Raw genomic sequence first — 16,870 nt, 5'->3', positions numbered from 1 at the left:
AAGGTCAGTTTTTATGTGAGCTCAGAAAGAATGCAACCTAAATGGTCATGTATGCCTATCCTTTCCTCCCATGGTTAGCCTGGGTTCAGGCTTGTCCTAAACTTACCTGTGTTCTTTTATCTAGGTCAGACACAAAGAAAGTCTTATGTGCTTGAAGACTTGGGTGGGTTATTTTTTTTTTTTTTCTGATCAAAGATACTACCTTTTTCCACAAACTTTGCTTCATTAAGATCCTCGCTAAAGATAACAAAATGGCTGTGAAGACTGTTATTTCACGCTTTCTGTGAGCTAACCAAAGCCAGCATTAACTTGTTGCTAAATAATGCTATAGGTTGTCCCTCTGTCTCTTTGTCTTTGCAATGCAATCCTAAAATACAATTCTCTGCAGAAGGTGGAAATTTGTCACCTTGATCTGTGAGAGCAGTGGCTGGCATCACAGGAGCTGGAAGGGCACCAGCTGTATTAGATGGTGGAAAGGCTCCTGTGAATTTTCTTTAGAGCCTGCAAAGAAGGGGAGGTGTTGCAGCGGGGGTAGAATGAAATCTCAGAGTCTAATCAGAAAAGGGTGACATTGCTGGATTGTGGATTTCTTGTGTTTGGGTTTTAACATCAAAGCTTGCTGGATGGCAGGATTGTCTTCGGCTGCCTCCAACAGAGTAGCATGCTCATGCTGACTCTCCTCTCTGCCACTGTTCTAATATGTAGACCAACTGTGAACAAAACTAGAAATTGCTTCCTCAAGTTAGACAATGAAATACTTCAAGTAAAGCATAGGAAAATGATGTGGAGACAGGTCTTCATGAGGGATTTGTGAGCAGGAGAATAGTCATAGGTGAGGCAGCCTGTGCCAGGGCATGGGGCTCTTCTCCACTCCGTTCTGTGTGTTGCCAGCACAGTCACTATTACATGGGTATGGATTATAATCTGCTTTCCCTTTAGTTCAGACGTTTACTAGTGACAAATCCCTGCTCCATGGGCATCCCTAAAATTCCCATCTGAAATACCTTACAGAGACTCTCTGAAAGCAATGAAAACCTATCCTGAAGATCACATCCTTGTCAGAATATTTCCAATTGGAAACCTCAGACTAAGCCACATCTGTAGAAAATACAATTTCCAAAAGAAGCCATGGATTTTATTTTCTTTCTTTAAAGATAAAACATTAAACTAAGTAGTACCCTGTAAAATATGGTATATTTGTATTAAGTCATTGCAATCAGGAAAACATACTGATTTATTTTTTTCCCTTTTATATTCTCTGCGCAAAGTTTCTAAGAGAGCTTTGCTTGGCAGCTTAGCTTTCTGTGGAAATGGGGTGCGGTGACACTACAAAGTTTCCTTTTCTTTCCCAAGTATTTATCTGGCCCACGGAGTCAAGTGCAGTCCTCGGACAAAAACGCGTACCCACCCTTGTCAAGCTGTCAAGGGATAGAAACCAGCCCTGCATGTGGGAGTTGATTCTGCTGCAGAATCCTCTGCTAAAGATAAGGGAGAGAGACTTCTGCTGGTCAATAGCTTCAAAAATAGGAAAAAATCTGGGTTTCTTTAAAACACTTGAGTTTGATTTGATTACTATTATATTTTCATTTGTTACCTTATGCTGCAGAAAATGGCATGTCTTGCATTCATACTTGAGGAAATATCTCGCTGCTTTGTGTAGAGATGCCTTGAGAAGGGTCTTGAATGCAGCTATATTCATCTGAAAGAGAAATATGCTTTCAGTTAGTGTCCTGCAAGTACAGGCTAGCCAAAACACGCCTTTCTAGGTCTTTGCTTGAGCTAACGGAGCAGAGGATCAACCTGTTTGGGATTAATCTGCTGTTAGTCATGCTGTAGGACTGCTTGATAATAGCTTTGACTCCTATGACAACAATGGGAAAACAGAGGAACCAAGTGTGTTTCAGTGCGTGGGGTTTGTTTTGTTTTGTTTTTCATCATCTGCTTGATTCCTTTTCTAACCCAGCCTCCTGTCACCTCTTCCTGACATGTGTCAGAAGCGCTTGTGGCTTTTTTTGGTAGTTACAGAATCAAGCAAGATGGGACCCTCTCCTCTGCTGGTGTTTGTAGGTGCCAGAGTAGCAGAGATAACTGTGCTGCACAGGGACGTGTCTGTGCCGTGCAGGTTGGTGCCACGTTGGGGGTGTCAGCTCCTGAAAGCGGAGTCGCCGTGTCAGCACAGTCCTGTGTTTGGGCCAGCCAGTCTGTGTACACACAGGTGCAGTGTGGCCGTAGCTGTGTTGCTGTCAGGCTGTACGTGAGCAGGAGCACCGCTGAGCAGCACCCTGGTATGTGGTGGTGCCAATTCCCAAAAGCTATGCTAGTGTGTAGTGGATGCCTCTTAAAAGATGTTAGCTAGGCTGTGGTATCAGCACCTTAACAGAGCTTAGCAACTTTGCTACCCTGAGAAACTGCATGCATCTGGCGATGGGATGAGCGAACACAGGGTTTACTAGGCTGTTAAATAGCTTTTGTAAATGAAGCAGCCTGGCAGAGATCTTAAAATTTTGGTCCTTAGATTTAAAAGAATTTTTTTTCGTTATATTCTTCCACAGTCAAGAAAGTCAGAGTAGCCTCCCTGCTGTTCTCTGCCTTCCAGGCTCTATATGAATGGAGATGGTAGGACAGAAGCTGTTTGAGACAAAGACACTAATCGTTCCAAAATGTGACTGGGTTGACTCTGCTTGAATCCTGTTTTGAAGTCCTTCAGATCTGTCATTGGTATGGCTTTCTATCATCTTCAGTCAGATCTAGCTCTAAGTCCTATTTTCCAACCCTCATCTGCAATTTAGGCACCACCACAAAGGATGTATGAAGGGAAAATAGGAGGAAGAGGATGACTACGACTATCCTTCCTCCAGAAATGATTTCATATGTGTTTCATTACTGTAAGGCATCAGGGAAACAGGGAAAAATATGGCTTCAATACAAAGTGCATTCAAAACGCATCACAGGTCTTTGTTAACGGGTGACCACAGCGATATTGATCAGTGTTTGATTTGTTTTGCTGTTGTAGCAATGCTTTTCTGTGCTTCCCTGAACACATTGTTTTTCCATTTTACTTTTTATAAAATTACAGAATCATTCCAGGTATAGAGTCCTGAGTTATTAAGATCTTTCCAGGTCCCAACCCTTTCCTGTTAGTATTAGATGGTGAATTAACCAGGACTATTCTTGCTTGTTTGCGTAAGCAATATCTTATGAGTTGCTTTATTACTACCAATATATATTTCTGTCTTTGGAAGGTGATGTATTGGCTTTTTTTTTATTCATTTATTTACAAAGAAAGAAGACTGCAAAGATGTAATCTGATTTGGCATCTTTCTCTGGCTTCATCAAAGAAATTATGGCTATAATATTTATATGGTGAAATGACAAGGACTAGCCATCACTCTTTTGAGATTACCATATTCTTCCAACAGCAAGACTCTCACAGAATTTATTTTCATTGTATATATTGTGGCAGGTGCATAGGTGTGAAACAAACAAATAATCTGGAAGAAACCTTCTGTATACACAGAGAATACATTCCAAAATAGTTGTCTTGGAAAAAGTGAAAACTCCTGCACGGTCTCTGCAACTGCTGAATAAACCCAGCTGCAGAACCTCCTGGAAGCTGCTAGTCTCATTCTGTTTGTGCTTTGATCAAAGACTTTCACTGCATATTTGGAGGTAGTATCTTATATACCAGCGATGCCAAATGTATGGCACTGCATGTTAAGTCATTCATACAGGTGAAGAGATAGTTGCCTCTAAGGATAGTCTGGGTATATTAAGGCTTTGTTTAGCATCTGGAAGCAGCTCAGGGTGAAGGTAGCTTGTTTTGCCAGCAGCAGTGTCATTAACGTACAATCTGTTGGAAAATGTTTATCAGCTGAAAAATAAACTACAGTTTATAGTTGCAGTGAAGTGGACCTGCATAATTTGTATGCATTCAAAGCTGTTGTCTTGATTATTGATTAAGGCACTGTTCTGTGAAAGTCAAGTATTCAAGAGAGAACAGTTGGAGAAATGCTAGGGTGTTTTTTTTCTAAATTTACAAAGGTGAAACTAAGGTAGAGCATGTTTGGTATCATGTTGACAGGGTTACTGTGGGTGGCCAGTGGGATCTAGAGAAGAACCAAGCTAGACGAGACACCTAATTCTGTAAAAGCCAGAGAGAACCAGGAATACATTTGAAGGCCTTTTCTAAAGGTGCTAACAAAGAAGCCCTTTCCGAGTGACTGCAATTTTTATAAACATATCTGAGCTAGCTTGCAGAAAAAGCATTTCCAGCTCAGACTGACGATACCACCCAAGAACCATAGGCTTAGGGTCTCGTCCCAGCCAGTGCCTAAATAGGTAATGAAATCAATGTAAAATGCTGATGACAGTGCTGAGAAGCATGGGTCAGAATGTTTCCTGCTGTAAATGACTTGTCTGAACACCCTTGCTGTGGGCAGAGATGCAGGCCAGATGACTGCTGCAGATCTGACTCTTCCCGCAGCACCGTGTGTGTTTCAGACCCGCTGCACACAACTGCTCCTGCGGGCTGCTGTCACCGCCTGCTGCAAACACTCATCCTTCCTGAAAGTGAGCAGCCCAATTTTCCTGTTACTCTGTATTCCAAGTGTTCCAAAGTCTTGGGAAAAATGGGGTGGAAATTTTTTCCCCCCGTTTCCTCTCTTTTCCTTTCTCTGTGCTACTGAAAAGGAAGGGAACATTCTGAAAGCATGTTTCATTTTGGGAGGGTCAAAATTACTTTTAAAAGTAATTCCAAGGAGTATTTCACATATTTGCCTAAAAAGTTAATCTTCTATCTCTTCTTGCATTTTAAAGTGTATAATACACATCATTGCATGATCAAAGATAAGGAAAAAAGTTTGGTTTTTTTTTTACCAAATCTTCTCATTTTTAAACAAATGCAAGTTTTGCGTATACTTAACTGGTAAGCACCCAGTTTGCTGAGGGTTCAAATAATCAGCCAGAAAAGCCCCAAATCTGTTCACCTTGTCTTTCAGCAGTCTTAGCTGTTCATGTGAACAAACTCAGTGGAGTTACAGAGTCCTCAGCCAGCAGGAAGGTCTCCTCCTCATCTCCACGTGTGGATGGGGAAGCAGTGACTGGGAGAGGACTGAGGGGATTCGGCATGGTCTGCTGTGTCTCAGAAACACAGTTTTCCTTAGAGGGAAGTATTTCTGTTGCTTGTCCTGCAAAGGAAGTGTATCCATTTAGTAAATCATGCTGAATCCTCAGTGTCTTGCATTGTTGATAGCGGTTACAACAGACTAAAATCAGCAAACACTCAGAAATCCAAGATGACAGCTAGCCATGTCATATATCCTAGATATGATAGCCAGTTTGTTGGTACACAATGAAGATGACGTGCTTGTGTAACCTGAGCACACGAGCCCCTAGTTCTTTCACTGTGCAGTGAATTTCCTGGTCACCGCACATAGCTCCCCACATGTTGTTTATCCTTCCCCCTCATCCATGGATGGGACTGTCTCGTAATCAGTGGCAGACATGGGGATGGTTTTCTGTCTCTTGATCTCAGGAGGGAACCACAATGGAAGGAGAGTGCATCATTTCTGGCTTTAGACAGAGAATGATTAAGCTGGATGGCTAAAATAAGACCCAGGCTAGGCATACTGTTGACAGCACTCAGAAAAATTCCCAGGGATGGATTCAAGCTAACCCTGGTACAGCCTAACTACCATAACTGCAAATCTAGCTGTTAGCAACTCAAGGTGTGTGCAAAACACCAAGCTCTCCTGTCTCCTTCATTTTTCCCTTGATGTTTATTTTGAGTAGCCTTTTCTTCTTCTACATGTCTGGTTCCGCATGTTCCCGTGTTAAAGGATTTATTTGGAACCTTACACTGACTTTTTATGCAACTGTGACAGCTTCATTAAACTTAGTGACAACTGTGGCAAGCTACAGAGGGTGGTGACTTCATTGGAAACTACAGCAGGAGAGGGGAGCTGTGAAGGAAAAAGATTTAGTTTTGAATTCCTCTCACTGTGTACTTAGGACATATGTATGCAGAGATACTAAGGAAAGTTAATCCACATTGATTTCTGATGTGAATTACTTCAAATGCAAGAACCTAAACTTTGGAAGTGACATTTCCTAAAATCAATGTTGTGATGTTTCAGGGTGGTTTTGGTTTTGGTTTGGTTTTATTTTTTTAAAAAATGTTTAGACAGTGTGCTTAATGTAGTTTGACTGAGCAACTAAGCACACGTATCATTGTCTACCATGGACTCTCAAGTTAGTATAAGACCTTAGAAACAATACAAGTACACGTATAAGTAAACGTTAGGCATGACATTACTGTCACTGGGGACTAAGCATAAAAACATGCGTGTGTGTTTTGTTTAGGCATGATTTTTATCCATAGGAGATACGGAATTTTTTCCACGTGTTGGTCCTCCCTGAGCTTACAGTTGTTGAATTTCAAATATTGGCAACCAATGACAGAGCCTTTAATTTCTTTTCAAGGTCAGCCTGTGCTCTTTCTCTTGGGAAATCCTTGCAAACAGTTTTAGGGCTATAATCTCCGATGATGAAAGTCCATTGGTTTTAACGGAGTTGTGTCAACAGGGAACTTGCCTGTTGGATTTGACAGAGCAATGGAGACAGCCTGATGGCAGTAGCTTCTGTTGTTGTCCCTGCAGAGGGGAATGAGAACATGGATAATCCTCTTCAAAAAGGATTGGGACTCCCCACATAGTCTCAGAATGAGTTTCACACTGCTTCTGTATTTCACTGCAGCAACAGGAAAAAGTAGCTGAAGTCCAGATGTCAGTTTAAAAAAATTACATATATATATATATTCCAGAACTGAACACAAGTATGAAATCGGATATCAGCAGTAACATGCTATACTAGAACATGCATCACATGGGGTGGAACGTTGTCTTGGCTTTACTATGAGAAAGAGAAGCACAGTGTTGGGTTTCTGTTTGAGAAGCCCAACAGTAAACACTGTCCTCTGTCATGTGTGCTTTGGTGTTGAACTGTATGCTCTGACTTCAGGTATATCCAGAGGTACTACACACAGAGTAATTACAGCAGCACCCTTCTTGGCGAGAAGAGGTCTACACTGCATCTAAGCTGACGCTGCTTTCTGCTACTGCATCAAAGCTGCCTCTGGTTCCCACTATAGGTTATTTAAAATGCCTCAGGTATATTTACAGTACGCTGCAGTCTGCAGCACTGATACATTCTCACCCTCCTGGCCCTTATCAGCCCGGGATTTGCATACTGGGATTAATCACAGCCTTGGGATCCTGTGTCACAGAATCATTCTCTCAGTGCCCACTATAGAAACTCTGTAGATCAACCCTCTGGCAAACAGTACTCTAAATACCTGTCTTTCTGCCTTAACTCTGACAGGTTTTTACAGCCTTCTGAATACCTACATCGTCCTGTTGCTTAGACTGGTGCCTTATCCCTTGAAATACAGTAGACTTTATTGTATCTCTTTAAGTACTCCAACTTAATCCTATCTAATTTTTATGAAATAAAACTAAGAACTAGACTGCAGTCCTAATTAATATATCTGCATATTAATATGTAACTTCATATTTGTAGGTGTGTCTATTCTAATTTAAACCCAAATACATGTTTTGCATATAGTTTACATGTAGGCATATGTACATAAAATCATATATATGCATCTTGCATGGAGAGTATGTGGAGATATCCACACTGCGAATGTGTTTGCCTGTATAAAATATTTTTTTAAAAAATTAGAATGTATTTCTCTGTATATTTATATTCAGTAATACTGGTAGGTGCTCAGAAGGATATACCCTGCCAAAGTTATCTCACAAGATGTTTAAAAGATCGTATTTCCTAGACCACTTAAATGTTCCACAGTATTTGCAGAAAAGCTAAATGAAGTGGTGACCTCACACCAACACCACTGCTCTGGAAAGCATGAGGTACAAGGTATAGTCTCCATATACAGGTACAATCACGCGTGCACACGTGTATGTGTGCTCATCTAAACTTCACTCTGAAAACCCAGCCATGGCTGCATGAAGCTTCTCCATCTTCAGTTTTAGTTTCTTCCTGAATACTGAGGGAGTCTAAATGACTATTTGTTATGTTAATTGAAATAAATAGTATTTTTCCTCAGGCTCTAGATGGCTTTAGGCAACAAACTGATATCCCTTCCTGTATGAGGGATAGTGTAGAAGGGAAAACAATGTTTGCATCGTTTTCACATGAAATAACTTCAACTGACGTAGAAGCCCATGAACCCTCTCAAGCCAAGTAACCCCCACCCCTATTAATCTTTCATGCAACCAGTAATAGAAAGGTGCAGCAAATTAACAACTGCAACCTGAGGGAATAGCAGATGGCTTCATGTGGGTGAAAGGAGCTAGATTCAGTAATATTGTTGCTGCCATGTCCTAGACGTTATTTCTGCCAAATATATTTGTATTAATGTTTATTTTTATTTTAAAAAAACATAGTCCAGAAAAAAAGTAAGAGTTGGGGCCTTTCAAAAAACTGCCTTCACTGCTCCTTTTCAGTCCGGCTAAAAAACATTGATTTGGTCCAGTCAGAGGCTGGGAACCGTGTATGATTTTTGCTGCTAAATCTGCTAATGGTAGGTAACACAGGGAGAAAATTAAACAGTACTTCTGTGAGAAATATAAACTCTAGCCACTGACTATATTAGCAAACGCTGAATGATAATAGGTTCCAGTGTTAAAGTATCAATTAAGCTTGCTGTAACGAGTGTTTATTGCAAATCAGGATCACAGTCTTGTCATGGAAAAGTACATGAGGATGTTTTTAATTAATAGAATAATATAGTTGTGCCTTAGATGAAAAAACATATTTGCATATGTTTACTTTTACAGGAATAACTAAGTGCAAAATAAGCTTGAACAAGTATGTTCAAGAGGCAAGTAGGCTTTTGCATGAACTGTCAAACAAAATTCCTCTAAAAAAATTCTTATTTGTTGAGTTACTGAATGACTGTTAGAGAGCAGAGCCTGGTAAGCATTTAGTTGAAACCTTCCCATAAGGAGGAAGGAGGAGAAAACAGATGCCCATTTAACTAGAAGTGTGAAAAGGGTGTACAGAGGGTCAAAGACTGTCAGGACAGAGAAGATGAGATGCGTGGTCTACCAAAAAAGACCACCTGTCTGAAGTGGCAGAACAGATTGTAAAGCACTGGCAAAAAAGAAGACATGCTAATACTTTTTACTTTAAACAAAGAGTATGGTGTACAGAGCCAAAATAATGGGGAATTGAAATAAATAGGGGAGAAAAGGTGGAGTATTTGACAGCAATGTTGTTCAGCTTAACAGAGACAGACGGTGAAATGAGAGTTTACATGGAGAGTGCCGCTGGCCTCAGGGGGCTGCTTCACAGGCCGGCAGTTGCCCATCCTGCAAAGGTAGATCAGTGACTGCACATGATCACTCAAGGACACTGGTCATGCCATGAAATTGGCATCTTATGAAATACTGTATTTTGGGATCTCTGTCTTCAGGCTTTGGTCCAAACCATTAAAGCATGTGACTCTAGGTGTTTAGAAGGCCCCAGTTTCTCTTGATCGGTACAGGGACTATCTCAAGCTGGTCTATATTCACATTACATTTAGGACTACAGCCCTAAAGCAGGAGATTTACATTTTAGCCCATGTGCTGAGAAGTAAAGAGTACCAGGCTGATAGCTGAGCAGCCTTGCTGAGCACATGCACATACCTGCCTCCAGCACGAGCTGTGCTAGGCAGGAGGAAGAGCGAGCTCCAGCCAGGTCTCCACTGCTAAGGAAACGTTGATCATTTGCTGCACAAACCACACTGAGAGCACTGCTAGAGGGATAGGGAGAGGATTTTAGGGGTATTGCTTCTCCTTTCTGATCTTCTAAATGTATCTGTGCGTGTGGTGAGTTTAATTCTACTAAAAAGGTCTTGGTTTGCGAATGGCTGCTAGCTCGTGAAAAGTTCTTCTTGCTGAAACCTGTGGTGCTTGCTCTTTACTCTGACTCCAGTTTAAAAATCACGGAATCATAGAATGCTTTGTGCTAGAAGAGACCTTAGAGGTCACCTCATTCCAGCCCCCCTGCCACGGGCAGGGACACCCCCCACCAGCCCAGGCTGCTCCCAGCCCCGTCCAGCCTGGCCTTGGGCACTGCCAGGGATGGGGCACCCACAGCTGCTCTGGGCAGCCTGGGCCAGCGCCTCGCCGCCCTCACGGGGGAGAATTTCTTCCTCATATCTAATGTCCATGTGCCCTCCTTCAGCTTCCAGCCATTCCCCCTTGCCCTGTCGCTACGTGCCCTTGTCAAAAGCCCCTCCCCAGCTTTCTTGTCGGCCCCTTTAGGTGCTGGGAGGCTGCTACAAGGTCTCCCTGGAGCCTTCTCTTCTCCGGGCTGAACAACCCCAACTCTCTCAGCCTGTCTGTAGGAGAGGTGCTCCGGCCTCTGATCATCTTCGTGGCCTCCTCTGGGCTCGTTCCAGCAGGCCCACGTTCTTCTTCTGCTGGGGCCCCAGAGCTGGACGCAGTGCTGCAGGTGGGGGTCACGAGAGCGGGGCAGAGGGGGAGAATCCCCTCCCTGGACCTGCTGTCGGTCACGCTTCTTGTGATGCAGCCCAGGATGCGGTTGGCTTTCTGGGCTGCGGGCGCACACTGCCGGGTCACGTTGAGCTTCTTGTCCCCCAGCACCCCCAGGTCCTTCTCCTCGGGGCTGCTCTCAATCCATTCTCCACCCGGCCTGTATTGACACAGGGGGCTGCCCTGACGCATGTGCAGGACCTTGCACTTGGCCTTGCTGGACTTCACAAGGTTCACACGGACCCACCTCTCCAGCCTGTGAAGGTCCCTCTGGACGACATCCCTTCCCTCCAGCGTGTGACCGCACCACACAGCTTGGTGTCATCGGCAAACTTGCTGAGGGTGCCCTCAGTCCCGCTGTCCGTGTCGCTGACAAAGATGTTGAATAGCACCGATCCCAGTACGGACCCCTGAGGAACGGCCCTCGTCACTGGTCTCCACTTGGACACTGAGCCGCTGTCGGCAGCTCTTTGAGTGCAGCCATCCAGCCAGTTCCTTACCCGCTGAGTGGTCCATCCATCCAATCCACGTCTGTCCAATGTAGAGACAAGGGTTTCGTGAGAGACTGTGTCAAATGCTTTGCACAAGTCCAGGTAGGTGACATCGGTTGCTCTTCCTTTATCCACCAGTGCTGTTGCCCCACCATGGAAGGCCACCAGATCTGTCAGGTACGACTTGCCTTTAGCAAAGCCATGTTGGCTGTCACCAGTCACCTCGTTTTCCATGTGCCTTAGTACAGTTTCCAGGAGTGTCTGCTCCATGATCTTGCCGGACACAGATGTGAGACTGACCGGCCTGTAGTTTACTTGGTCTTCATTTTTTCCTTTTTTTAAAAAGGGAGTTATATTTCCCCTTTTTTCTGCTCAGTTTAATTGCCTTGCCTGAATGACTGAATAACTAGCTAATAGCCAGGATGAACTTTATGTCTGTTTAAATGCTTGTGGCTTTGGTGTATAATGTAATATGATGCTGTCCTCTGGGACAACGTGGGAAAATGTAAAAACCAGTTCCATACGCATGTTTGCAATATTAGAAAGGCAGCTTCATCAGGTTGGGCAGGCTTGGATTCTTTTTATAGCAGAACAAGTAAAACAGGGCTCTGTTTCTCAAACTCTTAGGATTAAGAATTTTTTCAGAAGAGTAAATATTTATAGAAGTTATATTTAATCGTTTCTTCACTGTAAAAGGACAGCTCATTTTATTTTTTTAATGAGCCTTCTACAAATAGACAGTTTAGTAGACCCAACTTTCTCCTCATTTAACCATGTATACCAGGGTAAACAAGTTTCAAAATCAACTTTCATTCTAGTATTTGTGATCACCTAATTAGAGGTTTATATGGATACTTAGTGTTAGGTAGATACTCATTTAATTACACACCTGACTTTTGCTGCATAGAGTAAAACTGCATGCTTCCTGTGCGCAACAGAAAATAGCTCCCCAGAAGTTCCCCAGACAAGGCCAACTTCTATCTTACTGTTCTGACAGAAAGCAAGATACTCCAGTGTTTCTTTTGCCAGGTTATTAGCAATTTATAGTGGAAGATGTGGCTTCAAGCACCTGAACTGTAGAGTGATTCAAGTTCAGCTGTGGTGCTAGAGGGGCACATGCCTTTGTCCCTGCAAAGGCATCGGCAGCGGGTCTGGTCCCTGAGCTCTTATCGTGGCTCTGAGAGTCTCTTCCACAGGAGGACCTCGCTCACAGCCTCCAGTTCTTGCTGCGTGTCAGGAAGCAGTTTGCTAAGCAGCACAATCTTGATCCTGCAAGATGTCCGAAGCTACAAGAGAAGAACAAGCACATGGATCCTGTCCCAGTGCAAGTATGAAGAAAAGTGACATGTGGAAGAAAAGCAGCGCAGCCTGGGCTGCGTGCTTTCAGATTGAACAGAAGTCAGTCACAGGATCCTCACACGCTCACTTCCCTAGTCATAAATAGTGAAATTAAACATTTGTCTGGAGACAAGAATGTAAAAACAAACCTCAGTGCCCTGGGCCTGAGATCGTTCTGGTCCTGAAAAGCTTTAAAAGGTTCCTCTTCATTCAGTCCCAGTTACTTCTGCCTATCTGAACACAAACTTCTGCAGCCTCTTCCCAGGCTTCTTGTTTCTGAAACAAAGCCATTTCCATTTAGAGCCCTCCAAGCCCCATCCACCATAAGCTTTTCTTTGACCTGCTGGGTGTGGACAGTTTCCCCAGAGCACACTGTCGGGCCCACACTCCCTTTACCAGACATGGTCAACAATTAAGCTAATTAAGCTATATGCAGGATTAAGTCTATAGGGCCAGATTCACAAAGGGACTTAGGTATTTGAAATGGGAATTAAGCTGATTATCAGCATATCACTCTCATTATACAGTCTTTGAAACTTTCATAGCCTTGTGCTTGTGCGCATTTCCTCCCGGAGAGTTCCTGTGTGCACAGGGAGGGAACAGAATTCCCTTTATGCGGTTCCCTCAGTGAGAACTGCCCCAGGGCCAGTCCTGGGCCAGGGATAGCCAGCCCCCACCTCACCCATCCAGTGCTCAGAATCTGTGAAAAGCTATCTTCCCCACATCCCTGCAATAGGCTTTGCTTGCTCGATGTGGTAGGAAAGCCTGTTTGAACTGTCTTGTTTCACACCTTTATGTACAAAATTGTCAGGGAACAAAAGACATTTTTGTTAGCAAAGGCTCACAGAGCTTTTCTTTCATGTGTGACAGATGCTTTCAGAATCCATTTGAGAGAATCTGCATAATTGATACACAACACCAGTGACCCAGCCTGAATGACTTAAAGTCTTTATTTTCATCTCATGTGGATCAGAAGCAGCCAGTGGAATTTGTAAGGCTCCATTAAGATGTTCAGGTCTTCAGGCTCTCTAGCAATGGGGGCCATGTGAATACCTGAGGACAAATAGCCTAGGTTTCATTAGCAAGATAAAATCCGCAGGGTGAAACATGGGAAATCAAATGCGATAAGGAAATGATTGTGAGCTGGTTATGCATAGTGTCAGCCACAGCAGGCTGAAGAATAATAAAAGGAGGGAAAATGATGAGCTCTAAACTGCAACAATTGCCCTACGAGCCTTCACTGCTGCAAGATATTTCCTTCTCTCTGTCAGTCCTAGCAAGGGTTAGCAAGCATTTTAATAAAAAGCCAATATGGAAATTTTTTTGACAGTGTACACTCTTCAAAGCATTGTTTCTGTCAGTAGCATGTTGTACTACCAGTACCTCTTCAGATTTTCATTTTCATCCAGGCATAAAGGCTCATCCCAAAATGAGAACTCAGGTGGATTACTTTCCTCTCATTGAATAGGAAGTATTTGAACTGCTCAGGCTGTGAGCTTGGTGATTCTGGTTGAGGCTTTTGGAGGCGCTGTAAGTTTCCCAAGGATGAGAGATAGATAGATGCTACAGGTGTCATTTTAAAAACATTTTACAAACCATTACTTTGCTTGTTAATGGAGCTCTCTTTCATTCCCTAATTCTTCTTATTCCCTAAACCCTGTGGATCACCACAGCGTCCATGCCTTGGTTTCCAGGGTACGTGGTTCTGCAGCCTTTACAGGGTGATGGAGTTCCACCTAGGGTTGACAGCAAGGCCTGGCCTTCCAGAAGTTCCCCCTAGTAAAGGCCAGCAATATTCAGGTGGGACTGAGTGTTCTGAAAATAATACATCCAGAGTCATACAATACTCATTTCCAGTAAAGTGGTGAGAGTCATATTACCAGATTTATCCCATGTTCAGCTCCCTGAGTCACCACAAATCATTGGATGAGTTGCTTATCCTCTCCATGTCGCCATGCTCCATTTAAATTGGGGATGAAGTGTAGTATTTCTTCACCTGCCAGGAACACTGGCTTTGCACTGATGACTTTATGTTCTAAAATAGTGATCAATGTAAGCACTTAGTTTCTTCCACCTTCCTGTGCAGTCCCTGGTGCCTGTGTGAGTGGCTTGTGCCAGGTGCCCTTGGGAGCTGGGCTGCGAGACCCCTGCGTTGGATCCAGTATGGCAGGTCCCAGGTTGCTGAATGCTTTGCGGCAGCGCAGCAATCATATTTCTTCTCTGTCGAGTATCAGTGTGGTAAGCAGTGCCAGTCTGGAAGACAGTATTTGTTCCCTTTCCCACTCTAGTTTCAATAAGGTTTCTAAACATATCCACAGGTACTCTTCTGTTCCAGCTTTCTGTGTAATTACAGAGCGAAGAAGCATTTACAGAGCGAATGCGCTTTAGGGGCGGGGGGGAAGCTTGGTGAAGTATGGAAATCACATTAAAAATTATCATATCAGTAACCATGAATAAACTGTCGGCACAATTCAGCTTAGCACTGTAATCACTATAAAGCATTTTAAGACACATTTATGTTTAGTGGCTGGTAAGAGTGAGAAGCTTATAATTTAGCTCTGATAGACGCACTAGTAAATGCCTCTTTAATAAGTGCCTTGGCCACGCAGGGCTCTGTGTGACTTCTATACTCCCGTTGCCTAAGAAGGCACTAACGTACGCAATGTATAGCTGCTTTGACAAGCCACGTAAGTTTTGTACAAGTGAATCCAACATGAAACAGTTACAAATCAGATGCCAGAAACAAACCAACAAGGAAAATGCAAAGCCTGAGCTCTTGAGTTTCATATCCTCACCTTACTCTTCCCATTGGTAAAGAGACTCAAGCCTCTCTTCTCCACACACGGGCAAGGGGTGTTAAACTCCTACAAACTTTTGCAGCTCTGGGACAGGCTCCTCCAGATATTTAGAAACCTCCTGACTCCATACCCAGTGGGATGATGCGCTCAGCAATTTGTCGGTGCCCCCTTAAGTAATAAATCTGCGTTTGCCTGAAGGAGCAGAGCATTGCTATGCTATCTATAGGTTAATAGAGAATCAGCTTTATCACTTGCTAAGGGAAAATAGATTTGCAACAATGGGACAAAGCTACAAAGCAAAAACCCAACAAAACACATTATTAATTTTAATACTGAATAAGAGAGATCCTCTACAACTTCTGCAGCCTTTCACTTGCCTATAAGGAGGCTCATTAGCTATTTGAACCTAGTCCAGGGTTAATGTGTCCTGGAGAATTCTTGAAGGAGCACGTTCCCTACTTTTGTTTTAAGCTGGGTCTGTGCTACCCAGACCACAAGATTATTTGCTCTTTTCTGTAAACCAAATGGAAAGATCCTGTTTAGTTTTCCTGCCCGTTCGTGATTCTTGTATTTAGAAAGTTAGGTCATCATATGGCCATGAAGATGTCTGGGTACTTTTTGTCTCCTCCCCTAACATTTTGATTAGTATACCTATTTCTGTTCTCTTATTAGTGTACATGTTAGCTTCATCTTTGTGCTTTTTCTTGTTTGCTACTGGAGCCTTAAGACATAGTAACAAGATTTTATAAATCTTGTATCACAACGGTTTATAATTCTACCTGCATTTTAACAGGACAAGTAAAATTTACTACTAGCAACCCATAGAGTTCAAAACCACTATTGAAACATGACGGGATTAAAAAATGGAGGTGACACCTCTATCATCCTCACAAGATCACAGAGTCACCATCGCATGTAGTATACGGGAAAATGTGTTACTTTGGCTAGGAGACACTGAACCTGTATAACTCATTGTTCAAATCTACTGCAATATTAATCTAGGTCCTTGTATTAACAACAAAAAAAATTCACTGTGATTAAATGGAATTAGTGGATGATACGGTACTTAATGCAGAGGTAATAATATGACTTCCCTCATTAGTGCAAGAGTGCTATAGCTTCTTAATTGATTTTAATCGGCATTTAATTAGAAAATGTGAATCCCCTGTGGCTAATTCATATTTTACACTATTCCAAGGTAGACTATTATTTCTTTTCTACAAGTGGCATCTCAGTTTCAGGTTAGGAAAAATATGAAATCTTTGTCTTTGACTCATGACCTTTGAGGGTCTCGTGTATAGATATTGTATGTCATAGACGGGCTGTTTATCAGCTCTAAGCCTCTAAAGGTCACCGTCACCTGTTTCAGGAAAAAATACCTTTTTCTATCTCAGCTTTTACTCTTGAGTGGAGTTTGCTAGTGCCTAAGTACTTCACAGACTGTTGTACTTATACAGCATGTATCCAAGTATTTCTTGGGGAAATAATCCAAGGACTCTGTGTTCAGAATTTGTGGTAAGATGTGGACAAAAGTTTTATCGTTTATGAAAGACTGAGAATACCTGTGAGTCCATGTATTGAAAGGGTGGTGAAAGGTACTCGGTGAAATACGATAGTGTTTCAGCTCCAGAAAGAATGACTTGAAGTAGAGAGGGAGAATATCCTACTCTTTGAATGAATA

General features: G+C 42.8%; 1 long non-coding RNA gene across 1 annotated transcript; it reads right to left on the bottom strand.

Annotated features, from left to right (window-relative positions):
- Positions 1–1,221: 1,221 nt before the first annotated feature.
- On the bottom strand, positions 1,222–5,171 carry LOC129785410 (uncharacterized). The gene is made up of 3 exons (XR_008749474.1): positions 4,986–5,171; positions 1,595–1,699; positions 1,222–1,478 (listed from the first exon to the last, which is right to left on the bottom strand). It is a non-coding gene; the product is annotated as an uncharacterized LOC129785410 (long non-coding RNA).
- Between the last annotated feature and the right edge of the window lie 11,699 nt (positions 5,172–16,870).

This window comes from Falco peregrinus, chromosome 12, assembly GCF_023634155.1.
Source record: "Falco peregrinus isolate bFalPer1 chromosome 12, bFalPer1.pri, whole genome shotgun sequence".
Lineage (NCBI taxonomy): Eukaryota > Metazoa > Chordata > Aves > Falconiformes > Falconidae > Falco > Falco peregrinus.
The sequence above is the reverse complement of the archived record's forward strand: the minus strand, read 5'-3'. Positions and strand labels throughout refer to the sequence as shown.